The 10,837-nt window shown below is 32.9% G+C and overlaps 1 protein-coding gene across 3 annotated transcripts in view; it reads right to left on the bottom strand.

The window, feature by feature from the left end:
- LOC122634122 overlaps window positions 1-9,594 on the bottom strand; it is a 16,960-nt gene extending 7,366 nt beyond the window's left edge. For 2 of the 3 annotated variants that reach the window (XM_043822736.1, XM_043822733.1), the window contains exon 1: window positions 9,254-9,594. The gene's annotated coding sequence lies outside the window, so the exon portion shown is untranslated. Of the gene's footprint in view, window positions 1-1,610; window positions 1,815-9,253 lie in introns of all 3 variants that reach the window. The other variant, XM_043822734.1, reaches the window with a different exon arrangement.
- Window positions 9,595-10,837: the final 1,243 nt, after the last annotated feature.

Raw genomic sequence — 10,837 nt, 5'->3', positions numbered from 1 at the left:
TTTTTTTTTTTTTTTTTTTTTTTTTTCATTAAAAAAATCTTTCAAGTCATTAAGACACGAAGTTTTCTGTATTATTTAAATCTGATCGAAAAAATATACAAGTAATAGATTAATGCGTTTTAGTGAAAATAAATGAAAATAAACGAAAGAAGAAGAAGAAAAAAAGAAACAGAAAAAGAATACGTTTATGGGACTTGTAATACTGAAAAAAAAAAAATGACTCGAAACCTTCTAATAAAACCATCACATAAATTTTATATCCAAGCTTCGGCAATAATAAATAACCTATTCCTATACTGAATGTCAGGACCCGGATTGACAGATATACGAGTTAATAAATCTAAAACTTATTTTCCTAAAGAATGATCGTTCTCTTCTAATAGATATAATAATTCCATAGGAAATCATACTTCCGTATTAATCAACGGTATCAACGTCAAGCTCAACCTACAAACAAATCAACCTACAAAATAAGCAACCCACGTAACTCGTATGATATTCGCTTCCATTAATGCGACGAAAAAAAGTATAATGATGGAGAAAATATCAAAAAAGGATAAACTAAGCGTAGAGAAAACTAAACGAAGGACTCGCCTAGTTCGAGATAACGGTACGAGATCATAGGTGATGCGTTAGATGCATTACAGTTAAGCCTTCTTATTTTATTCGATGATACTAATCGTTCTTCTATATTGTACATGTACTTATTATACTTAAGTAAACACACGTATACGTACGGTGATATAGAAAGAAAAAAAAAAAAAAAAAAAAAAAAATTACAAAGTTACAAAAAGAAACAAAAACAGAACACGTGCAGATACGCTTTGAAAATATCTACACGTTGGAGGAACTCGTGCAAGCGTTCTCGTGTTCACGGCCGAACACGATTCTCTTATTAGAACAAGGCAAGAGAAGGAGAGACAAAGAGAGAGAAAGAGAGAGACAGACAGAGAGACAGACAGAGAGAAAGAGAGAGAGAGAGAGAGAGAGCAAGCTGACCGTAAAATGTAGGTGATCGGGTCTCGGTCTTTCTTGTGAACTTGGAGGAAAAAAAGTTAACCGAGTTGTTGCTACTACCTTCGAGTCACGCTACGTTTCTTTTCTTTTCTCTCTTCTTCTTTTTCCCCTTCTTATTTGCTCTATCTTTGATATTCTGGATTATTCTAATCACTCGTACGAGACCATATTTGCGATTTAAATATAGATTGATCAAATGCATCACACCTCGATGCGAGATATCTTACATTTTTTTTTTTTTTATTATTTACGTAAGATCTTTCATATCTGTTTACTATTAGTATTTAAGAAAAAATATATATATATTATCAATGGTATTTAAAAAAAAAAAAATCGAAATTAAAGAAATAATCTCTTTCTCTCTCCTGTACACTCATATAAATCCACGCTATCGAAACTAATGAATTCAAACGAGATATTTTATAATAAAATAAGTGTTATATGAAAGATAATTGTGTCGTAAAATTATATGTGTATATATATATATATATATATATATATATCTACAGAAATATTATATATAAATAAAAAAGAAAACATTACTACATTTAAAATAAATCACACGAATAAATTCGTAAAATATACATGTATACCTTAAGATATTCCCAGAGTGAAGAACGACTGAATCGATTTTTTGACCAAATTGGTAAACTCGTCTGGACTCGACGAAAGATCCTTTCAAAAAGTTTCTCGAGGACGTACGTACATACGAATTGGCCGAATGTATGTCAGACAAGTACTCGACACGCTCACGCTCGTGATTTTACTTTCTACGAGACATCGATCGAAGGAGACCGCTAAAAGAGAAAGAGAGAGAAAAAAGAAAAAAAGAGTTTATGTATAAGAAAAAGAGAAAGAGAGAGAAAGAGAAACATAAATTTTTATGCGTTCGTCCTGGTCAAGTGTGTACACAACCTTAAAAGCATTTACGTTAACGAGATGCAATCGGTACAACGGTGCTAGCTAGCAAGACAAGAGGAAACAGCTAACATAAGTGAGAATTGTACGTAATGTTAACGATGTTTAGTCAAGTAACTATGTACGTGTGTGAATATATACAAGTAAAGAGTGCAGTTTAACGGTCCCTGCATTGAAATTTTCTCAGATGAGCGTGCATTTACTCGCAAGTTGCAGAGAGTATTCAAATCGTTCCTTCGAAAGAATCGATCTTTAAGCTTATCGATTTCTTTGCTTTAACTTTAATAAAAGTTGCGAATAAAAATGTTTTTTGCCTATAGCTGATAAGTTCGCAATATAAAACTATCGGTCATTAAAATAAATAAAACTAAACTTGATAACTATAAAAAGATCTAATAAAAAAAAAAAAAAAAAAAAAAGTTTATAACATTTCATATAGGATATTCTGTATTTATTTTTCATTTTGCTATTTATAACAAAACCCGACTATTATTTTTTAACGTGATTATTTCTATATTTACAGTTCTTTTCATGAATAATATACATACATTAAATTAATTATTATATACATATATTTTTCTTCCATATCTATATACCTACTTCAAATGATTATATATTATTTAAATGTAAATTATTTATATGAACGTGAATATAAAAAATAATGTATCTCTATGATCAACGAACTCCTATTCCTTGCAATAAATTTTTTTCCTATTCCCATAATCAATTTAATTGAAGATATATGCAGGTAATTCGTCGTACAAGCACATCGTATTTTAAAAAAGTAGTCGGCGTTCACGCGTCGCACGAATCCCGGATGGTATTTGAAATTCCGCGTGGTAGGAATCGTAACGTTAAAGATTATTACCCTTCTGCTCTCAATCGCGTTAATTAGAGTTAATTAGCATTCACGGACGGGCAAACTCGTAGAGAGGAACGGTTGGCTCGCGATCTCGATTGGCCGCTGCTGCGTTTCCTCGATGAAAAGTGCGAGCCATGGACTTTGAAAAGCATTCGTGGAATTCGCAGCAGTGCCCAATGAAAAATCCTTTCCTCTCGAGCACCACGAGTTCGATGCACCGATCCTGCACGATCGAAAGTCAACGTTATCACTCTTTCTCCGCTTCTCTTCTCTTCCCTCCCGATCAAATATCCTCATTGACATTAATTATTAATTAAAAAAAAAAAAAAATGCATTCTTAATACACCCGGATGCAACACGTACGATCTTCTAAATTATTTTTTTATTATCGATCGTTTCAAACTCAAATATCAGTGAATTAATTCCCCCTTACAGTAATACTAACAGTAAAAGAAAAAGTATAAAAAAAAAAAAAAAGAAAGGGGAGCCAGTGATTAAGAAGAAACGATTTTAATGCAGTTGCATGCAATTCTTAAGACTTAACCTGTAGGTTAAAGCTCGAATAAAAAAGACCTCTGTCTTTTATATTTTTCATAGGAGTTCCTTAAACCAGAGAATTCCATAGTCGAATACAGGCATCTTATAATCCTTTGGTGGGTCAGGGAGAGAAGAAGAGTAACAATGCCGTTCGCAAGGAAGACCGTACTAAAGCGTGGGAGAATCGTATAAACCGAGCAAAAGGTATATAATCTAGAGAAGAGTACTATCGAGTAAGAGAAATACAGAAAAAGAAGGAGAAAGAGAAAGAGGAAGGGAAAAAAAGACTCTAAAGGACAATCGACATCTGCTTCTGTGCCACATCGGAAACCTTAACCAAGGGTTTTACGAGGGCGAGGGCAGGTTCCCATGGTTGGTAGGGCAGGTATATATACCTATACATGTACGTGTGTATATGTTTGTGTATATATATATATATATATATATATATATATATAGAGAGAGAGAGAGAGAGAGAGAGAGAGGCTCTATCAGGTGCACCAAAGCCCTGACCCCTGGCCGTAGAGAAACCTCTCATAAACTTCATCTTTTTCGTCGATTTTATCTCTTACCATCCACGAATGATAAATTTACTTTTTCGTTAATAACGATGAAATAAAAATTTCTCCGTGTAATATAAAAAAAAAAAAAAAAAAAAAAAAAAATTGATATCTTTTGCAAATGTTTCCTTGAAATTACACCGCTTATATAACTTCATAAAATCATTTCGATTCGAAACGTACGATGAAATCACTTGGAATCGTGCATTTGACGAAATTATTTAAATTTTATCATTCGACGATATGATGATACGATAAAATTGTTGGAATTGTTCGAATAAAAGTATTTTATCGAAGCTAATTTTAAGAAAAAGACCATAAAAGTTTTTCTCAAAGAACGCAGTAGATACCGCGTCGGGTAATTAGCAAGGTGTCTTAATTGCGCTCGTTAATAAAAAGTTTTCTTGAAGTATGAGAGATTTCTCGCTTGCGATGCCGACGCAGTTGTGTTCTCAAAGTTTTCATGATGATTTATTAACGATCCAAGGCAATTGACCTGCTTCTCGATCATAAGTCTCTTCTCTTCTGTGTCGCATCGTACTAGATTTTGCGAAGGTATTATGTTTTGCTAATGAATATAAACCGATCTAGCAAAGGTTTTTGCTTTAACGATTATTTCACATGAAAGCAATTAGCCGATCGTTTGCGTTAAGTAACGTTTTACGTTAATCAATGAATCTAGATCTTTGTCGAGATGAAATCCTCTTGATCAATGCGCTTCCTTATAAAATCTTATTAAGAGTTTAGTAATACTTGTTACTTGCATTATCTATTTTCCATGCGATATACTATGATCGATATATTTTATGGAATGATTAAACAAAACTTGTATGAATTACATATTTACGTACGTAAAGAACATTTTTTAATTAAAAAAAATATTTTTCTTCTCATTTGAAACCTCTTGGACATTTTTAAAATAAATGCTTTTAAATAAATTTCTTCTTTAACAATTATTGAAATCATAATTGTTACAAAAAAAAGAAAAAGAAAAAGGAGTGAAAGCTGTTATAATATGATTACTTATTATTAAAATCGAATAAACTAAAAACTGCTTTCATAGATCTGGTAAAAATAGGTCGACAGTAGCAATGTTAACGATTTCTTAGAGAAAGTATCATCGACCGGTATTTATAGTAAATTAATCGTTGAGGAGGAGGAGGAGGAGGAGTGCACGCGAAAGGGCAGAATTTTCCCACGAAATTTCCAACCAGTCGGAGACGAATTCACCTTTCGAACGCATCGCCCGCAAACGACTAGCTAACGAAAATAAATAAATAAAAAAAAAAGCTGCCAGCTGTAAAAAAAAGAAGCTTTTATCGAGCCAACCGGAAACGTTGTCACATAATACACAAACACATAGAAAAAAATACGTACACGTGGACACTGCACGTGCACGCTGCATGTGGACGACATTTTACTTTTATGAAACTCGTCAATTTCTTGACACACACGTTCGAAGGAAGCATCATCGACAAAAAAGAAGAGAAAAAGTGCAAACGAAGGATCGTACGAAAGAAAGAAGAGAAAAATAAGAAGATGATAGACAATGAAGATCGGTCGAAAAATCTTTCCAAGGTGGTGATGATGATAGCGCGTCGTAGAGAATATTTTTTTTTATAAAGAGCCTCCCCTTCGAGTCCTTTTATCGTTACGATTTATTTACAATTGTTCAATTTATAAGAAAGAGAAAGATAAACTGATAAACAAAAGGAAAGAAGTATAATAATGAAGAGAGAGAGAGAGAGAGAGAGAGAGAGAGATGGATTAATAAAGCAGAAAGAAAGAGATACAGTTAATGAATAGATGGAACGAGATAGACTAATAAAGAGAAGAGAAGAGAAAGAGAGTAATTAAGAGCAAGAATGAGATAGAGTAATGAAGAGGAAGAAAGAGATACAGAATAATGAATAAAAGTAGAGAAAGAAGGAATGATAGTATGAGAGGAAAGGAGAAACAAGGACGCAGCAATATGAAAGGAATTGCAGAGAGAAGAAAAGAGAGGCAAGAAAGAAAGAAAGGAAGAAAGAGAAAGACGTAAAGCTGCGAGGCAGAGTTCGTTGGCCGATTGTCTACCTTTGCCGTGAGCTCCTCTCTCTCTCTCTCTCTCTCTCTCTCTCTCTTTTCTTGCGGTCCATTTCGTTCGCTTTATTCACCACTATCCTTTGCCGTGGGTGTGAGTTTCTCTGTGAGAGTTTACGTATGTGTGTGCTAAGAAAAGACGAGGAGAAGGGAGAGATAGATAGAGTGAGAGAAAGAGAAAGAGAGAAGGTATATACAGGGCCTCCTTTCGTAGAGGGTGACGTCATCGATCGATAAAACGAGCAAGGAGCGCAGGTTGTCTCACGGATCCTCTCTTTCTCTTTCTCTCTCTCTCTCTCTCTCTTTCTTTCTCTCTCTATCTGTTTTTCTCTCCCTTCGACTTTATAAGGAATCTTGTATAACCGACGCGTGATTCGTCCAGAGTTTGTACTCTTTCTCTCTGTCTCTTTCGCTCGCTCGCTCGCTCACTCACTCACTCTTCTTTCTTATTATTATCAAAATCTCGTTTCACGATTATGTTCGTCGAATTAAAACACTATTACCATTTATCTTTTTCTACAAATACCTATGGAAAAGTTTGGATTTTCTAATGTTGTGTTGCATTACAAACGATCGATACAAAGATTTTTCTAATCTACAGTTATTTTCTTATCTAACGGTAGTCGTTGTATTAATCTTTATTAACGGGCACATTTTTTAATTATATATATATATATATATATATGTAAAAATTGATTTAAAAAATATATTAGATATTTACGATATCTATATCGTAACGAAATTATAATGATCCATAAGTGAACGTAACCTGATGCTCGCAGACACGTGCCTAACAAAAAATAATATATCGAAAATGAAATCGTCTCTCGATTATGGCCTTTCTTCCAAGAAAAATACGCTTGCAAGCTGTCAGCAAAATTAACGACAGGGATGAATGATTCGAAAAATACGTGCTTCAAATATCATCAACGTCCATGTGCTTTATAATCATTTTTATTACAAGTCCGATCATGCTAATATTAATTTCTCTAAAATAAACAAAAATACGTTATATAGAAAACAAAGATATTTATCTATTATCGTAATAGAATAATCTCAAAATAAAATTCAATTCGTGTGGTCTCTCCGAGCCAAGGTGAATATACAGACAAACATTCGTATCGAATGTAAACAAACCAAATGCGTTATCAACAGCATCAGCTTATTCTTAAAAGGTCAGCTACATTTATCACAAATAATAATTTCGCAACACTATTTTAATTAAATATTGAATAAAATAATTTCGATTCGATTTATTCGGATACGAGAAAAGTTATTTTTCTAATGTATTTGTCAAAGTTTCTGATTTTTTAATGAAAAGTTTTCTAGGCGTAAATAACTTTTTTTATACCTAGATACTACTACCTGAATATTACATAGGTATAATGAGTTTATGATACAAATAAATCTTTGTTTCGGACAATGTTCAGGTAAAAGTAATATATCAGGTAAAGATCGTAAATATACTTAAAGTACTTTACGTAGATATACTAAATTATAGACGGTCGTAAAATATACCCATTCGTCACATTTAATCCCTTCGTTAATATTTCTTCGACATTTCTTCCAACAAAAAATTTCTTTTATTACCATTATTGAACTTACAATTGTAAGAGAAACTGAAAGCTCTTTCTGTGTTACTTATTATTGTAAAATTAAATAAACAGAGAATAATAACAAACACATTTTTTTCGAGTTAATGATTTGCTTAACTTACAACTAAATAAAATCAAGGTCAAATTCACTGTTCGTAAAAATACAAAATTGAATGCAGATTTACCAAATAATTTTTTTTGTTTTCTTCAAGGAAAAATATTTGAATTTCCAATAGGGTCATTAAAATTTTACTTGGAAGAGATCAGCCCGAAGGAGACTTTCTGAACGGCCAACTTTTACATTGTAAGGACGTATACCAACGGAGAAATGCAAGATACTTTTGAGGTCAGTCATTTTTCGTTACGACACCGAACGTAATGACGAATTCGCTTCATCGAATTTTTATTTATCTTATCATATAGCTACGATGTAATTAGTATAACAAATTTACTAATTACGCATATAATGATGATGCAGAAATTCGTTCTTTAGATATATTTTGCTTATGGTCGTTTCAACATCGACACTCTTTGGCAACCTCACGCTATTTAACAATGATTAAACACGATTAACATAAATTTACACTCTGACGTAAATTTCATTTAGAATTTAGGAGTATGTCGGTAATTTTTTTATGTAGATTATTTAAATATTCTCTAAATATATTAGTTAACGCTCTATAAAGCAGGCGTTTCATAGAAAATTAACTCGTTACATTGCGATCACAATTCAACAGAATTTTTACTAATTGGATAATGATAAAGAGAGAGAGAGAGAGAGAGAGAGAAACAGCTTATAAAAAAATCTTTCTTAAACACATTACTTCTTGAAGTAGAAATGTTGTTAACTTCGACCACCGTAACAAAAATTATACGAATGAAAAAACCATAGTCAATCGACGGAAACAAAAAAAACCGTAAATGAATGTCGTTGCACATATTATTAATATAAAAAAAAAAAAAATGAATAAAAATAAGAATAAAAGAAGGAAGAGAGAAGTTGTAACAAAGAAAAGTTAGTCGGTAGAAGGCTGACTTCGCGCGTGGCAACCACGCTCTTGCCATGAAACAAAGGTTAGAGCCGCGAGTTCCTCGTAAATCCTCGGCATCTCGAACTTTTTACGTTCACCTCGAAACAAGGCTCTCGAGCAAAGTTGTAAAATCGAGTGAAAAAAAAGAAATAAAAGAAAAAAATCGATGGCCACGACTGCGCTCGTTAAAAGGAAAAAGAAAAAAAAAGAAAGATTAGAACGGATCTATCTTCCTTTTTTTTTTTCTCTGATAAACGACGCTAATAACTAACCCAAATTAAACTAAGCGTACTTAGACCGATTAAAAAAATTATGAAAATAATCATAAATTGTTCATGGATCTTCATTAACAGAAAAAAAGTACATCATCGATCGAGAAAAGTACCCTTCGCGTCGACCTAACTTATATAGCGAAATAACAAATAATAAAAAATAAAAAAAAATACGAACTAACAATAACAAATATTATTATTAATTTTTACAAATTTTTCGACGAAACTATAATCTCCATATAGAGAGAGAGAGAGAGAAAGAAAGAGAGAAAAATATATACATATAACATCATTATTAATGATAAACGTTTAGTCTAATAAATCGTTAAATCAATCGTACCATGTTATCCTAAGATCGAAATCCAAATATGACACTCACCTTCGACTTCGGGTCGAAAGAATCCTTGAGGGGTCTCGACGAGAACTAACGCATGCTCCGATCTAAATAACTCTTCTCTTTTTATTTTTCTTTTCGATGATAGAACGATCTCTGCCGCACAGTTAAAATAAACGTTGTCCGAATGATAAATGATCTAAGCAAGCTAAAGATCGACGATATGTAATCGTTTGGTTTTTCCTTAGAATTAAGTACGAAGGAACGATCCGAAGCGCGTCACGACTTCGTCGAAACTGCTGAATCGAAGGAACTCAACCGGCCACGATGGCGCTGCTAGCGACATCGCGCACGTGTGTCCAAGTGGCGTTTGGGTGGGGGAAATGCATGGGATAGTCCCATCCCTCCTCTTTCTTCCCCTCTCCTTCCACCTCCTTGCTATTTATATTTCTTATATTGAAATTGTTTTTCTCTCACTTTTTATTTCTTTTTTTTTTTCTCCTCTCTTCCTTGTCCTCGAGAGTTCCTCTTTTTGTAACTTTCTCGAAAATCTACTTTCTAATTATTACTACTTCGAGGAAATGAAATTATTTTCTTATCGTTCACGAAAAAATCATCAATAACTCCGATGAGAAGAGAATTTTAACGCGTTATCAATAAGTTTTCCTTTTTCGTGTCCTTGAGTGGATATCGGGATGAAGTCTTCCGATATTTGGACCGTGAAACTGCACGCTTTCTTCATCTAAAGCTGATTTTAAGATGCAATGAAGTCTTCATTAAATACTGTTATATATTATGTTTATTAGGTTTCCGATGAACAAGGTATATAACCGTGAGTTTTAAGATAATTATATAATAAAGTATAATATGAATCGACGAGGACGAGTTAATTCGTTATGAAAATGTAATTGTTCTGGTAATAAAAAAAAAAAAAGAAAAAGATAAATAAATCATTTGGCTAGTTATGTCAAATATGAAACTCAAGTTTTCTACATTTTTTATTTTCTTTTTAAAAATCTTCACGTCGCGTTAAAAAGTTTACTTCGTTTTTTAGAAGAACGAAAGCTTGTTCCGGTATTAATTATCAAATAAACGTCTAATATACGTATGTTAGATAACAGTAATGACTTAAAATAAATAAAATAAAATAAATAATAATATATTTGGATAAAATTTCATTCCATTTTTTATGAGTAACCAATGAAGAAAAGCTAAAACTCTTCTCGATTAACAGGATGTAAGAATGAAAAAGGAAATCGACGTTTGAGAAGGAAATCGACGACATGATTTGATTCGATTGGCCAAGTCAACGTAGTCTATTGGTACTGGGACTACTCTAGCGCGAAAGAAGAAGATGAAGAAAAGGATGGAACAGGTTCTACATTCATTCACATCTCGTCGGGGACCTTGAACAGAAGAAAAAGCATTCCGTGCAGTTCCTACTACTATGGAAGAGAGTCTCATCCTGTATTCGACGAGCACTGCCCTCAAGCTACGAAAGAGCTGTCGTAAATGTCCAACAAGACGAACCAATAAGCTCGTCCTCTATTGGAAAGCTCTTTCTCTCCTTTACAAACACAGGTAAGAAAGGTTCATGAAAAAAATATCCTAATGTGACTAAACAGAATT

Source organism: Vespula pensylvanica, chromosome 14, assembly GCF_014466175.1.
Source record: "Vespula pensylvanica isolate Volc-1 chromosome 14, ASM1446617v1, whole genome shotgun sequence".
Lineage (NCBI taxonomy): Eukaryota > Metazoa > Arthropoda > Insecta > Hymenoptera > Vespidae > Vespula > Vespula pensylvanica.
This window is presented reverse-complemented; position numbering and strand designations above follow the sequence as displayed.